At 39.2% G+C, this 17125-nt stretch overlaps 1 long non-coding RNA gene across 4 annotated transcripts; it reads right to left on the reverse strand.

The window, feature by feature from the left end:
- Positions 1–4848: 4848 nt before the first annotated feature.
- LOC142602356 (uncharacterized) lies at positions 4849–15488 on the reverse strand. Of its 4 annotated transcripts, none has more exons than XR_012836104.1 (5): positions 15269–15488; positions 13089–13181; positions 10106–10178; positions 9747–9812; positions 4849–7591 (listed from the first exon to the last, which is right to left on the reverse strand). It is a non-coding gene; the product is annotated as an uncharacterized LOC142602356 (long non-coding RNA). The 4 variants fall into 4 exon arrangements; XR_012836106.1 differs by having other exon boundaries at positions 4849–5904; positions 7215–9812; XR_012836103.1 differs by having other exon boundaries at positions 4849–9812.
- Between the last annotated feature and the right edge of the window lie 1637 nt (positions 15489–17125).

A 17125-nucleotide genomic window follows, 5' to 3' on the forward strand; every position in this document is an offset into this window, starting at 1 on the left:
TCTGTGCAAGGCGGCGACACTGGCCTTTACTTCTTCACTTTATAATGATTCCTTTGAGTTGTGATTCTGAAAAAGCTGTGAAACATCTTCCTGTTATTTCTTTTTTCATCTTTCCAAACACTGGCCAGGAATAACCCCATCCTATTCTTTTCTTGGGTTTTTTGAAACACATATTGACTGTAATGACTATAAATTATCTGGTTAATGTGCCGAATTTATAAAAGTGTTAGAGCTCCTCTACGCTACCAGGTGCCTCTGAGAAGGTGCAAGGCACAAGACAGAATCTTACTTTTTCTGTGCCTGCTTCTACTTTAGACCACTGCAAATATTTAACTTCTGAAAATTTTGTAAGTTAACTGCATTATAGGACAGTCTCACCACATCACTCTTGGCCTGACGGGCTGCTAGTTCTTTCTTCAACAGAAGTAGCAGTAGATTGCTAGCCAACATCTCTTCTGCCAAGTGCCTCCCTACAGTCACCATCTTGATGGTCAACACAACTTCTGGGTGATAATCTTCTTTAAGTTTGCTTTTCAGTTTCAGATACAGGCTTTTACTGAACTCTATTACAATCTCCATATGTAAAAGAAACAACTGTAACATAGCTGTGGTCACTCTTACTGTACTGTACTGACTATTCTCAAACCCACAAGTACTCTAACAAATACAAGTTTTCAGGACACGTTATTACACACAGACACTGCAAAATACAGAAAACCTTGCAGTATCTGCATCTTCAGCATTTGTCTTTGGCTGCTGTCCCAGGAATGGAGTTGAATGCCTTAAGTGCTGCATGACAGAAATAAGCTGATACTAAAGAATTATATTTCCCCTCAATAACCTATTCATAGTCTCCTAAACCAACACTGGAACAAAATCAAGGTCTTGGGATGACATGTCTTAAGAAACACCAAAACCACCTCTTCTTACCTCAAAATCTTCTTCAGATCATTTTGATCTGAGCAGAGCCATAGCAACCAGAATCCAAAAGGAAGCGTTTCAGTGTCCAGAGAGGAGCTGCTGTAGTGGAAGATTCCAGGCTCTGGGATTTCTCATGACAAAGATTAGCAGCAGTCATATTAGAATTTTTTTGAAGACTTTTTTGGACAGCTCAACATCTACTACATAGAGGAGACTTCCAAAATTGTAAACAAGTGCTCTCCTGCTACAGTTCCTCCCATATCCCTTAAAATCCAATTTAAAAAATACAAACGATCTTAAAAAGAGTTGCCAGTAGTCTATTACCAAGCATTGGCTGACCTCATCACTTACGACGCCTGCTTCTTTGCTGATGGTGCCAACCAGATTAGATACATAACACTATTTAGGTTTCCTACCACAGTTTGCATTTGCCTGGTAATTCCTGATAGAAAAGTGATCTGTATACAGAATTGTGAGTCAGGTAAGGAAGCAGGACCATATATGCTAGTGATGATCTCTAGTAAAGGATATTACAAAACCACAGCCCTAAGTACAAATTTATATACTATAGATCTAAAAAAATACATATTTCCTGGTAGAAGGCTTTCAGAGTTTCTGCTCTATATCAACCGTTCTCAGGAGAAATTGTATTTGACCTTCTTCATATCTACAAATACTGTTTCATTTATGCTATGGTACTTCCCCATGGTCCCAGTTTGGATTGGGACCACTTTAGATCTATACCATCTGGCAATGTAAGCACACCATGGAAACAAAACCCCTACCTTGTGCAGTAAAAAGTTTAAAAATCGACAGTACTTGAAGACAGAATTTTGGTTATCTTTTCAGAGGTATACTATCAGATTGTGAACATACTACCAAAGTGAAAATGGCAGGACACCTGACCTGTCCCCGACTTTTCTGAGGAGTTTCATGAATCCAGTTTTGTTTGCACAAATGGTGCACATGGAGAGAATCTTTTTATTCCTATGAATGAAATTATTTGTGTGCAAATGAGCACATTCACATGCAAATGGCTGTATTTGCACAAGAAGTACTTGCCCACCTGCCATAGAGCCTTGGCTTTTCGACTTTCAGTCTGGGTGCTCAGAAGCAGGGAGTGAATAGGTGAATAAGAATGCCAGCAATATTTCAAAAGTTGAATGGTCAGTCACTATGAACAGAGAGCTGGAAGGATAAAAGAAAACAAAGGGGAGGGAAATAAAGAAAAATGGAAATGTACAGAGAAGATTCTTACAACTGTTCAGAAAAGGCAAGTAGAAAGACCACCACTTCCCAGAGCTGAAGCAAGGAAAGATGAGGAAGTACTATAAATGAAATCAAGGCTTTTGACAAATTCCTTTGTTTGCCTTCTTATTTAGCAGCTAAATAAATTGCATGCAAAGATAAAATCTTTTCTGAAATAATGGAGTCTTACCACACTGAAGTCCTGTAGATGAGGCCTGGAGAGACTCTTAAAAGACAGGAAAATGAGGTTTTTTCCATTCACATATTTCCATTCTTTTTCCTTATACAAATAATCAGCTTATAAGAAATAGAAGTGCTGCTTCTTTCTAGATTTCCCTATGCTGCTCAGGATCACTACTTTGACAGCATAGGGCACTAACCTGTTTCACCAGGCCAATTTGGCCTTCTAGTAGCAAAAGTTTAACAGTCAGTACTGAAAAAAGATCTGAGTAGGGGATCATGCCGTTGAGGACTTGCATCCTTATTATCAGAAGCAGCAAGACTATTCAGCTCATTTCTTATCTGTTTCTCATTACACCTTTTATGCAGCCAAGAAATTGCAGCATATATCCCAAAAGTCTATCCCAAAGACAAAAACCACCACCAAAACCCCATTGCACCCGCAATGGCTCTTCAGGAGCTGGCTGCTGACATATGCATGCAGCAGGTGGACATTCAGTGAAGCACATAAATCCTCTACAGAAGACTAAGTGAGTAGGCTTTCTGGATAAAGAGCAGCCTGCCAAAGTACGGCTGCTAGGTGGCTGATGCATTGTATCTCACAGGAGCCTTCCTGCACCTAGCAGAAGATTTTGGGGCCATGCAGCCCCCAGAGATTATTTTTTTTTCTTTTTAATTTAAAATGTGTGATTACCCCTTACTTTCTGCCACCTGTTCTGCTTATAAACTTCTGAAGGCCCCTCTCTCCGCTCTAATTTCCAACAAGCTGTCATGTTACCCTAACCTATGGAGCTACCTCCTCCCCTAGGCATTGAGATGACTCATGTGCATTCATGTACGCAGAGTGGCAGCTGGCCCTAAGGCCAGCCAGGGATGTGACCCATATATCAGTTGCTCAATTTTCTTGAAACTCTGCACCCTGCTAAAATAAAGTAGACAACTCATGTGGAGCTTCACTTCTAGCAGCATTTCTGTCATTTCCATGCCTGTTACAATGGTTTCAGGAAAGCTACAGTTCACAAAAAATGTATGGAAAAACTTGAAACTCCATTAAAATCTTCAGCATTTCAGACTCAACCCATCCTTATATCTACAGGAACCCCAGGTGCAAATACAGGGAGCCCCCTCAGACAAAATTAGACGTATTCTCACTGAAATAATATTCAGCTTGCTACTACAGAGTAGTCATCCTTACCCGCACACTCCTCCTCCTCTTTCTTCACTTTTCACCAGCACACCAGACAACAAAGCCTGTCTGATGAATATAACTGAATTTTGTGTTACCAAACCCTCACCACCGTAATTTCAGATAGTACAAAGCATAGTCTCTGTAAACATTGCTTCAGGGTGTTTATGGAAATCATTACAAAACTCCACAAGGTATTATTGTCCAGTAATGCTGCAAAAAAAGGAAACAGTATGAAAATATTTTAAATAAAAAGCAGTTGTCAATGATGAAAAGACATGATAACATGAATGTCCTTCAAACAGAAGTTGCCTGTGCATCTTAGTATGGAGTTTAAATGTGAGATTTGTACTATAAGAACAAAGAATGCTCTCCAGAAAACGGATGTCAACATGACTTTGTAAGGTTTCCTGAATACCCCTGGATGAGCTCAGTGAAGGAAGGTGTCCTGATATCGGTAAAAAATGTGAATACTTCTGCTATTTCAAGAATGGGATGTAAAATTAGATTAAGAAATACAGAAGTCTTAGCCTTTGATCTCTGACTGTTTGCAGATCCAAGCTTAAAAGCAATCAGAACCAGAAAGGCTAATTTATAGCTGTATAAGCTTATCTCATTTCTTCATACTATTTCTGGCTCTCCATATGTATGCATCCTTGACATGAAGCACAAGAAAGACTCAGCAGCTGAGACTGTGGTCCCAGTTGTGTCACACTGAAAATACGTAGAGATATGTGGACACCTGGTTAGTTGGCTGACTGAAAACCAGATATTGAACCACATGACATTTCCCTGTCACTAAGGTTTCAAAAAGTAATTAAGGCAATTGTAAATCTATACCGTAAAAATTTATTCATATCATTATATAGAATTTCAAAGCTATTCTAAAGCGAGAGGTTACCCTTATTCTGATTGACCAGGAATTCCACATCAACCACATGGCAGTTGCTAGGCTTCTTTGCAGTACCTTTGCAGTAAGAATGAAAAAAATTCTTAAATATTAGGTAACAAGATAAACAAATTCAATATAAAGTATGTTCTGCAACACGGATTCATCTGTTTTTCCTTAAACAAAAATATTCTCAGAGTGTATGATCTTTGTGGTCACTTTATGTGTCCACTGCAGGGATCAGCAACAGCTGTGCTACCGATTGCGGATGTAGGCAGAGAGGCTGAACTATCCCAAAAGATGTAAGGAGTTGAGCCAGATGCTAAAAACTTGTAATCAAAATAGTCTCTTCACTGCAAGCTTGATCACTGCCCAAGAATAGATTGTTCTAATAATCTCAGTAAAGAAAATGGTTATCCTCATATACAGACAACAGCAATTTTAATGTAAAGATGACTGGTAAGGTGTGATTACAGTAATCTAAGCAATGGAAGCCAGGGCAGGAAAAAAATCATTGATATTATGTAAGGACTGCACACACCAAAAAAAAAAAAAAAGCAACAAACAAAACCAACCCAAAAAACCCCAAACCACATGAATATTCTTGACCACAGTGAACAGAATTACATGGGATTATTTATATATATGTCTTGATAGTTATAGGAGAGTCACAGAAAACAACCTGCACCATCACTATCCCAGATCATCTTTAAAAATAAGATGCAGTAGTACAGAAGCAACCAGAAGGGGGTTACTTAATGAATACTATTTAAAAAAAAAAAAAAGTTCTAGTGTCTTGTATTCTAATAATGGCTATTTTCTAGCCATTCTTTAAACATGTGTTGTTACGTAGAATGTCCAAAGGAGGGTTGATCAAAGGGTACAAGAACCCTTCATCTTTCTGTCACTTGTTGAAATTCAGCCCAAGAGAATAGCAACCAGAAGATATCCAGATGAAATTCTCATTGACTCCTGTATATAGATAATTACTTTAGTCCTTTTTCTGTATTTTCCTCAGAAAGAACCAATTCCTAATGGTTTGATTGTAGTACACAAGCAAGCCTTTCAGGGTGCATGGAAGGGAGGTCTGCTGGTATGACTCTGAATCTCAGTAGCTTGTTTTTAATAATAAATATACAGTAAAACTCCAGAGGGATATGTTTCCAGGACACTATCAGCTTCCCATTATAGCCACAAGACATTTCCAACATTTAAGAAGCAACATTTCCAAGCAAGGTTTGGAATGAGTTCAGAGGCATTTGGTCACTGGGCAACTTTTTGTACGTTCTTGGATTTTTAGCACATTCTCTTGAAAATGTTCCAGTTTGACCCCATGAGTGGGGACTGCCTGGGCAACTGAGTCACAATGAGAAGCAGGCTGTAATGCAGGAAGGAGGTTCAGGCAATGAAAGCAGTCCCGTTGCACTGTATGAACACATTTCTCCCCAAAGATGTCACAGTTTGAAGGTTTTCTTTGTGACTGAAACAAATAAACGCTTTTGGGGCTTTCTGAGTGTTTATACACCACAACATGAGCAATAGGGAAAAACCACATGAGATGTGTTTCCCTCCTCCATTTCTAGCTCTGAATGGGAAATGAAGAGAAATAAACCTTGGAGGATTTACTCGCTGGGTAAAGGGTTTCTCTTCCCCTGAAGTGATCATTACAGGATTTTATTCATTGCCTCTAGAAGTTTTTCAAACAAGTTTCCCTCCTTCACACACATTTTGATTTTGAACAGAGCCTTGATTAAGCATTTGATTTCTTTCTCCCTCAGGAACTGAAATAGATTTCAGTGTCTACACAAAGTGCCTTACTACTATATGCAGTGCAGCCTGTGAAATAAACCCGCAAGACTTTCTTTACTATGACAGCTTTTATAAAAATCTAGTTTTAAACATCTCCAAGTTTTAAAACCTCAGCAGCTGTTAGAAGCTTTGCCTGTTTGCTGGCCTGTTGCCTTCTGCTCAAAGCAGTGCCGAGAGCTGCACGTCTCATTGTCGTGGCTGTGCTTACACTGGCATGCTCTGAACAGCTCCCACTCAAATCCCAGCTACAACATTTTATTAAACCGTGCAGTTATCACCATAATCCCACATTAGGGCCTGAGGAACCTAGCTCTGATAGTAGTGTGTATTTTCAGTTCAAAGCCTGCAGCCAGGAGATTACTAGATCCCCCAGCTGTGAGAAAATTTTCCCATCCCAGAGTCAAACCAGTGAGAAAGCACACAGCTTCCCCAGCCCCCTCCTTAGGCTGGAGTCAAGTGATTTACTCCACATTTTCAGATTGGTGAAACTAATTCCCCTCACACCCCTAAACCCACCACCATGAGGTTTTGCATCTTCCTCAGCTGCTGGATAAAAGATATATGACTTGGGCTTTTTACACTCTGTAGGCACTAGTGGAAGACTACAGGAAAGAAAAAACGAAGGCTTTTCACCCCATTTCAGACTTCTCAAATTTCTTATGCCCAGCTGTCCACCCAACTAATAATGCTTTGCCTGGACAGGGTGTCACACAGCACTTCTCGCCAGAATTTACCACCCTCTATGAAGCATTAATTCATATACAAATTACACTTAGACACACGAGAGTTAAAGGAGCAGTCCCACAGACAAGCGATGATGTTCTTGCACAGAAACAGCACCAAATACTACAACCACATGATAGTAATGAGCGAGGTCGCCCATCTTACCCCACCAAAAAATGAGAGAGCACATTTGCACATATCAACAGGCTTGCACAAAATGGGAACTGAACTCATAAGTACATCTCCAAAAATACATACTCAGAGAGATGAGATAAGCAGCAGTATCACGACAAGGAACTAGATACACTTCAGGAGGTCCAGGATCTCTTATCCCATATATCACTATGCCACATTGTAAGTTAAGGGCTTGGAGAAAATATCAATTCTCTCTGCAGGGGAATAAAGCCTATATCTACAGCACATAAAAAATAAAATTCCAAGACTGTTGAGAATCAAGAGTAACAAAGCAACGCCTCCCTTATTTCTAATTCCACAAGGCAATGATGTTAATATTAATGAGCCAAGAAAACCCGTGCCACTCATTTTCAAATGTTCATTCGTGTTCTGCACTCTGCACCACATCCTTCAGCGACTTGCAGGGTCAAAGACTGCAAGGGAGACAGGGTTACTCAGGGCTACAAGGAAAAAAATAATGTAGTGCTTTAATCACAGACCATCCCTAAGTAGAAACTATAAATTACAGATCTATTCCTACATTACAGCCTTTCTTGAGAAACATTATGTATTTTACAGAATGCTAATTTCAGTTCTAAGTAGACTTTATCAATGTCTACAGGTGTTTTAATCGTCTATTGGTACTTACTGGTAGTTTGATGGAGCATGTTCTACAGCTCTAATAAAAAATATTGATCTATAGCTCTAAAGTACTTTAGCACTGAGTCATAAATCCCATTTCAATAGGACTTATTAATGTGATTTTTTTTCTTTTTGTGATTTAATGCACTATGGCTATTTTATGCTGAATTTAGCTTTCCCACATGAGGCTCATAAACCAGAGAGCAGACAAAAGAGTGATGATAAACCACACCATCACAGATAAATGTAAAAAAATATAAATTAGACACACATCTCTGTCAAAGATTTAGATGCTCCTGTTGGAGATCCTTGACCATAGCAATAACTGCTCTCCAAAATCCGCTCATTATCTCCCTCCCTTCATTTGTTGATCCGCCTTAAGGACCTTACACTTAGTTTCAGCTTGGCTTCCAAATATTCACACACACAAAGCATTGTTATGGACATAGTGCCTGACATCAATGAAATTGATGAAATATTTTCAAATTTTGACACCTAATTTTTTTAGAAGTGGTTTCTGAACACTTTAAGTGACAGATTTGGGGCTAGATGCAGCTGCAGTGTGGAGGAAGCGAATGAAGCAAACTGCTCTCCCATCCCATGAACTGGCAACCCTGTCATACAGCATGATGGGGAGACAGGCACCACAGTCCCAAGGGACTCCCATTAATCCTGTGACAAAAATTTGCTGTCAAATCACTTTTGAAGATTCTAATGAGAAGGTTGATTCACCACATGTATTTTTTGATATTGTGAAACTTTGCGTCTTCTAGAAATGTCACTGATTGTCAGGCTATTTTACAAAGTAGGTGTGAAACAAATCAGACATTCTTCCTTGCCAAACTAAAAATTGAAGAAATACTGGACTTGAGCACCATGCAGATGAAATTCGATAAAAATTTGCAGTAACTGTGTAGCTGACAAAAATCAAAGTATAGTTTCTGATGATGAACCCCATGAATTTGGTTTTATTGTTACATTATGCTACTGCCTGAGGTCCTTTCAGCTGTGTTTGGCTTGTAGCAGAGTCCCATTTGCTTTTATGATGTTAATGACAATAGCAATAATTTTAAAAAGGCAAATATCAGCTAACACAGAGCCATCTTGAGTTTGTTTTGTGGCTGTGCATCTAGAAATATTTGCTACAATTACTCACGTAGCTGGGGCAGCTGTATGCATCATATTTTGCTGGTTTGGGAATTGTGTGCTATTTTGGACAAGCCAGGCAGGGCTTTTGAATAAGTGCCTTTAGTGTCTTTCTTGGTAGATGGCAATAGTGGCTAAATGATTAAATGCAGGAGATGACAGAAATAACAAGTCAGTACTAATTAACAAATTTTTAGGGTGTCATAGAATAATGATGGCACACAGCTTTTGCAAGAGGAAACTATCCAGCTTTGCTGATCAATTCAGATGCCAAGCTCCAAATTCACTTGTTTGATTGGGCTGGCGTTCTTTCCTCAGAGACTAGAAAAAGCTCCCATAAGCTTTCATTGGCCTAAATCAGGAACATCTGTTAGAAACATGAATCACTCATTGGTTGAGATCAACAGTCAGAAACCAGCACAAGGGCAGATTTATTCCCCTCAGCTAGGTGACGATTCAGTCATGTGCTGTCATTACTCTGCATGTCAACCTATGCATATATTTCATTGAATTGCTAACTCAACCCAAGCCTGCATCTTTCTTTGAGCTCTCTTAGTGATATTCTAAAATTAAAATTAAACATCCTATGCATTTCTGTCTTCCTTCAAACTGGTGCTTTGTTACTCTCTACAACAGCATACAATGCATTAGAAGTTCCAGAAAGCTAAGGAAAAAAAAAAGTCTTACAGTTCTTCAGAGTAGCTGAAATACAGTGGAAACATAAACATTAATTTCTTTTCCAACTCATGCTCTTGTGTTTTAGATACAGAGATTTGATTTAAAGCATTCTGTGAAACCACTTCTAGCTGATGCACGCTACAGACTTACCAGGATCCACATCGTTGCTGCTTTTGAGGAAAAAAGGCCCCATCTACAGGTATCAGCTATACCCCACTGCAAATAAGCACAAACATAGAGGACTATTCAGCACGTAACTGTGAAGTGTCAGTGTTAGGGTATGTTTGGCCGGCTGTGCTAATTGCATCCAAACCCCCACGCCCACGCTCCTACTGGCACTGCTCCATCTCCCCATTTACTATAGCTCTGCCTCTTTCCCTCTAATAGATTCTGGCATATTCTCCAATCCCACTATTTCTAATCCTGACATCTCTTTGCCAAATTGTGGAGGCAGCTTGGGGAAAAGGCAAAACAAAACAAAGAAACCATCATCTTCAGCTGAAACTCACCCGCCTGCATGGCTGCCTTCCAACATGTCTGCCAATGCCTGGGTGCTCCAGTAGCTACTGCAGGAGCTGGAAACTAGAGGGAAAGGAGAAAAAAATACACAACAAGCACAGAAATGAATGTTAGTGGCTTCAAAAGGAACAGCCATCTGTTTTCCTTACTCCCTGGCAGCAGCAGGAGCTCCCTGCAGTGAAGATGGAGATTTGGCAGGTTTCCGTAACCCTGTTGAGCTTTTACTATCCCTACCAGCATCCCCTGCTGCTTCTCTCCACACCCTCAGACCAATTATACTTTGACTTTTTGCTGCAGCAGCAGCGCCTACACAACCTTATGCTCGTGGGCACTTTAATCACCAACACCTAGTCGAAATCAGCAAAGTTCAACTACTGCTTAAGCGTGGCATTCCTAAATTTGAAGTTAATATGATTTTGCAGCCATGCTGCATCCAAATCATAGGAAAACTGGGTTTAAAGTGTAGCTGAGGCAGAGTTTACACCTGAGAAAAAGAACTTGGTTTAGTTCTGTGATAGCATGGTCTGACCTATATCACCCAAGTTGTCAAGAAAAATTGTGTTATATTTTCCCACTGTGGCTGCCATTTGAATTTTTATTTGCATAATGCTGCTTTCCCATGCAGAAGGTTGCCAAGAAAACAGAGTATGAAACCTGTCACAGAAATGCAACAAAGAGGATTCAGGGGCTTTATCTTCAAGTAGATTTGAGCTGATTTCAGTGTATTTCATTGACATAAAAATCAAAATAGAAATTTGTTCAGTGTTTAAGTTTATTATTAATATTTCTCATCATGGTGTGCTATAGATCAAATTTCAAGAAAAGCAGCAAGTACTAGAAAAAATGTAGCAGGTAAAAGAATGTAAGAACATACATTAGGCACATTAAAAAAAGACAGCTACCCACAACGACAATCTTCCTTTAGAGTAGCAGCTCTTTAGTCATTCTTCAAGGCTGTTTCTGTTCTCAGTTATCACAGTTTTAATATAACTTACAATAACTTCCTAGAGACTTAGTTATCCGGATTTTACAAAGCGTTATCTGCTTTAGGGAAAACCAGCGTGCTGCACACAATAATCTGTTGTGCAAGAGCAAGAGCAGCTGGTGTAGCTTACATAAAGCGGCAAATAGCCCAATGCAATAAAATGTAAGCATGTTCGTAGCAAGAGCAACTATTGGCATAGAATAGATGCCAGAATGTGTTTCTGTTTGGATCACAAATAAAATGATCTGTTTATTTTCTATCATAATGAAGACAAAACAACAGGATTCCATTACCATAAATTTGGGGGTGACAGATTCTGTTTGAAATTTAGATTTTCTTATTTTTATTTTACATACATTTAGTGCTCCCAGTTACAAAGTCTGGGTTGTCACATAGATCTAAGCAATTTGAAATCCAATTAATTCATTTATCTATCACCTTGTCACCTTAATTGTGGGATTGGGGGGGGGGTGTTTGGTTTGGGGTGGATTTTTATTTTGTTTTGGTTTTTTTTACAGAAAAGCAGGACTCGCTAAATGGAACATGGAATCAGTGAGGGGGGTTTTTTGTTTGTTTTTTTAAAGGAAGGAGATTGGTCATTCAAACAGATAGTCCCTGCCTCAGACAGTTTATTCTTTTCTTACTAGTGCTGCAATAACTTTAACCACCAGATGTACTTGGATCACAGATTACTAAATGCTCTGCTCCTGTATTACCAGAAGCACATTGGAAGAAGGCTTGAAGTAGGCTGCATCCCAGCTGCAATATGCATTGTAGAAACATACCATAGTTGACAGTACAAACAAGGGATGAGGGGAAAGATGTGACCTGCTTAAGACTTTGAAGCTATTGAAACATAGGCTAAAAATAGTAGTAATGATCTCCATCACATCAGGATCCTTTCTGTCCATGGACTTAGTGGCAATTTTGACTGCAGAGGGTGCAGTTTCAGACCCTATATTTTCCATATACCTCCAAAAGAAAGATGATCTTATGAAAACATGCTGCCAGAAGAGTTCATTAGTCTCTCCTGTTGGGAAGGCATTTACAAATCTCCTTTAAGGCTGTATTTTCTCTTTTTTCTTTTTAAAATGAACATTCACTCAGTTTGGTTCTGCAAGATGATCAGGTCCCCAGTTTCTGCTCAAAGGGTCTTGCCCAGAAATGCTTAGTGTTTCAAAGAATTAGTCCTGTAGAAGTCTTTATTTTCTTATCATTGAAAGCAACACAAACTATGGCCCCACAAATATACACAGCCGGATTTTTCAACCAACTCTGCCTATAAGCCACTGGCCAAGTTATTTGCCCAGGAGTGAAATCCCTCCATGGGTCAATGTTAACAGGTATGAGATAAAAGGAGGAGGTAGGGAAAATAAAATGGCTGCTTTGATTAATTTTCTCCATCTTCTTGTGGGCAAAACTGTAGTGATACTAAAACTTAACATCTTGCCTTTTGCATAGTGGTAACAGCAGAAGCATGGCGTAACTATATGTGACAGCCACAGTGACTCTTTATGCAATATATTTAATGATCTGTGTTTAATGAGAGCTGAGACACTTCCTGGACTCTGTCCATAACAGTCCTTCTCTGAGGCTATAGTCACACATTTAATGTGAGAAGAAACTCTAGAGGAAATATTTTCTTACTCTCTGTGCTATGACTGCGAAGTCATCCAAAGTGAAATGAATGTTGGAATGACCCTGTGAAAAATATGAAATAAAAGCTCAGTGGAGGGAGCCCATTCTTCTGAGTGGATTAACCCAGCTTCCTAGCAGTGATAATTTTAACATTGCTATTAATAAAGCCTTTCATTTTTCTTCTAAGATCATATACCTTCCCCAAGTAAATTCCCATTTCAGTGGCACAAGTGGGTAGGTTTTGGGATGTAATGCTTACCTCCTCCCATCTCCCCTTCCCATAACTTCCTAGTCAAGAAGGTGCTCCTCCTAAGGAATCTACAAGAACCAATGGGTGGATTGAAACTCACCACAAAAAGCAGCAAACCAGTCCTACTGTTAATATCTCCAGAGTCCCACCAAGCCACTGGGAAGTGAAGGGTACTTAGAGGAAGAAACACACTCTGCAGAGAAATGAACAAACCAAAATTATTTTTTTTTTAAGTGATTCCACAGTTGAGACTTCCAGCACATTTGAGCCTCCCCCATTTGTACACAGGAATACCTGCAAAGCACATCAGAGTCCGTCACAGCCAAAGGACAGAAAGTTATGCTTTGCACATGGATCTCTGTGAACAAACAAAAAAGAAAAAAACAAACAGGGAAACACCTAGTTTAGCATGAACATTATGGTCTGGATTTTGCTTTAGAGGCTTAGTGCTTTCTCAGTTGGCAGGAGGAATGAGGAGTTGTTCCGCTGGTGTTTTTGCATTTTAGCACAAATGCCTCCTGGGTCCTAAAAAGCATTTCCTGGAGCAGCAACGACCTGGTAGGTTCAATGGGTGCAGCTTGAACTTGGCACTCACAAGCAGATCTAGCACATCATGCTGCTGAATGGGGCTTGGGACCTTACACCTATCACCCTCAGCAGGCTCAGAGCTTTTTGTGCTGCATTTTTCATGCCTCGTGTCCTGGATCTAGTGTAAATTTGACCCTGCTTGGGAAGATCATCACTCCCAGCAGAGACTGCTCGCCAAGAGAAGAGAAACTGAAAGAAATATTCCTTGAGCTCTCTCTATCCTGAAACGTTAGGATCACTAATAGAGCTCCCAGCTGTTATGATAGTTGGCATAATATAAACAATGACAAAACCAAACTGAAAGAAATTTGGCCACTATACAGCACCAGGCCAGTTAGAAACAGGTTAGCTATAACTAAAAGATAGGATAATCCTGTTCCGGTCTGACAGCCATCCAATCCTCTGGATGCATATATGTTTTTTAAATGGTCACTTTAGCCCTGCATTAAAGGCTTGTTCGAAGCCAAGAGCTCATTGCCCTAAGAAAATTGCACTCCTTTGGGTTAATATTTCACTTGACAGGAATCCTTTCTGGCCAGAGATCAGCTATGCAAACAGGTTTGTATCTCATTGTTTCCAGGAGCAAGAGTTTTTCAAAGCCTTCTCAAACACAGCTGAATCAAAATATGTAGTCCCCAATACTCTTCCTTCTATTTAAATCCATAACTCCAGGTGTAATCTTTTCTCTAAGAATAGCATGTTTCTTTAGATTAGTTACATATTATTTAAGTACAGTATATTTATATTCATAACAAATTGGATACCATAAAAGCATATGGTTTCAGAGTTCACACATAAAAAGCTATTAGAATTATTTATTCTCAAGGGGACATTCAGGACAACAAATCCCTTTCTTTTCCATTTGGGACTATCTGGCCTCACTGGATCTAATCTCATATCAGGAAATGTGTCTTCCTGCTACATTTATCATTATTATTATTATTATCTCCTCTGAGTAACATACAAGACAAACATAACATGCAACAAAAATATCGCATACCACTACATTACTTAATCTTCTATTCCTGTCCTACAAAACATTGGTCACTAACAGCTCTACCTTTCTTCTAAAAGCTTTTATATTGGTAGCTGCTGTTTATGTCTTACCTTTCATACAGTAGACAACCGAACAGTTTGGATTTTATGCTCCTACTTTCACATTTTACTTTTGTCTCCCTGGAGCCTGCTACAAGAAATTTGGGAATTAAGCTGGAAACAGAAAGACTGAGCAAAAAAACCCCACAACTCAGTCAGCAAAGCTAGTAAGTGATTCAAGCAAGCAAGATGAATAAGACAATGAATCACAAGGAAATTCTAAACTGGATATTGATAATACAGTTTGCTTTTAATCATTTTGTAAAATGCTTACTTCTTTATGAGTGCTTTGAGTCTCCCAACAGCAAATCTTTACTGAAAAATGTGTGGGGTGAAGATAAACAGGACTGCTTTAACATATTTCTGAGCCAAGTATACCTCAATCAAAATCTCAGTCCAACTCTTTATGCAGGATAGAGGTACTATTGCTCTTTGACTTCCAAAAAGTGCATCAGCCATTACCCAGCAGCAACATTTCTAAAAAGCTAGAACAGAGTATCATTCAGTATCACTTACAAACACACTGATCATAAATACTTCTGATATACAATAATATATCAGATAAGTTTTCAGATATTAACTATTTATAGGACTAACCTCGGGTTGCCTCTTCAAAGCAGATCTAATTACCTCTCTTCTGCAATAAATCAGCAATGGAATTAAGAAGGGAGTCCTGAATCCGTACCCTCATAAATACAGGCAGGAGTTCCCAGTCTACACACTACCAATGAAATCAATGCAGCTTGCACCTTGTGCCCGTCTTGGTGTTCTCAAAGACAGGCAGGTCATGACTCAGAGCATATTGCTTATTTCCTCCTCTACCCCAGTTTCCTGAGGAAGCCACAGCCCTCCATAGTATGATATGCATCCATCACATGATTAAAACTGGTCCCTCAGCCCAGTAACAAGGGCGTGTCTATTACGTTAGGGGAATTTGTAAGCATTCTGGGTCACTCAGACTGCTTTCATGTCCTGTCCTATTACTGGGCTTGAACGCACCACATGTCAGAGAATACATGAATTTTCATCAAATTCCAGATATGTCTTATCCCACGGTGAGAAGCCATGTCCCATGATCCTCAAATGCCTCTGTGGGAAACTCTGGCTTTTTCTACCTGAAATGTTGAGCATCATGAAGGCTATAGGGACAAATGCACCCATCTAGTCTCAGTGTCAGTAAACAGAAGACTGCAAGAGTTTAATTTCTGCTTCAGTTTCAGTAGCTGTGCTTGCATCAGAGTTTGCCTTTCCTAAAATACCCATTTTTGATTCAATAATTTCTGGTAATGGAGGATCACCAGAACCGCTGGTAGCCACAGCCTTTGGTTACAGTTCATTGATCACTGTAGCCATTAAAAACATATATTTCATTTTTGGTCTAGCTATTTTATATTTGAGCAGTAGGCTAAAGATCCTTATTCTAAAACTTCTGTGCCTTCCATAATTTTTTTAATAGATTTTGATTAAGCACCTCATCTTTTAAGGGCTAAGTAGAATGAACTTCATTAAAGTTTCTGCTGCTGTTTTTCAGCCCTTAAATTATTCTTTTACTTCTTGCCTGTACCACTTCCAGTATAGCAGCTCTCTAGGTGTTTTGCTTCCCCTACTGCAAAGTGAATGGAGGAAGGGCATTTGAAATGTCCTGAGCATTAGCAACAGCCTGATATGACCAAGAGCAAGCATATTGCTGCTGCCAGTGCTCGGAGCAGGAGGGAGGACAGGTAAGAGGGAAAGCACTTCTATCCCTTAATCTTCCTTCCCCTTCTAGTACCTCTACATGCTGCTCACAATGGCATGTTAAAAATTATCATTGGGACAGTTAAAGTCCATTTGATATTTGTCTTGTCAGCTTTTCTGTTGTTATTCTATTTTATTAATCAAGATGCCACAAGTCAAAAAGCCTTCTAAAAATCTTTGCTTATTATATTGGTATTATGACAGAAGTTTGTAGCCTCATCCAAAAACATTAAGGTAATTTGATAAAATGTGATGGGGAAAGGATCGTTTGTTTTTTTAAATAGATATCCATTTTCTGTAATGAAGCTCAGATTGATTGGCTCTCTCAATTGCCTTTCTTTGCCAAGGTGTCTTTTCACCCCCAGTGTGTTCTACCTTTCCATTTGCATTAGTCAATTCACTGATATAAAGAGTTTGCATGAATGTAAATAAGGTGACAATGTTACCAATCATGATTCTTTAATACCAGGTCTCCATTATGAGCTTAGCTTTCAAAAGCTGTTATTTACCCCATCACAAGATTCTCGCAGATTATAGTAATTCTTCATATTATTACTTGCTTTTTCTGTCAGTAAACATTGGTTTAACAGCATATTTAGCAGCTTAGAACATCAAAAAAAGGAAAAAAATTCTCCAAAGCCTGATAACAATTCTGTAGTTGCCAACTTAGACGTTGTCATACAGGACCACAGAATAAGGAAGCTGAGAGGAAACTCT

This window comes from Balearica regulorum, chromosome 6, assembly GCF_011004875.1.
Source record: "Balearica regulorum gibbericeps isolate bBalReg1 chromosome 6, bBalReg1.pri, whole genome shotgun sequence".
Lineage (NCBI taxonomy): Eukaryota > Metazoa > Chordata > Aves > Gruiformes > Gruidae > Balearica > Balearica regulorum.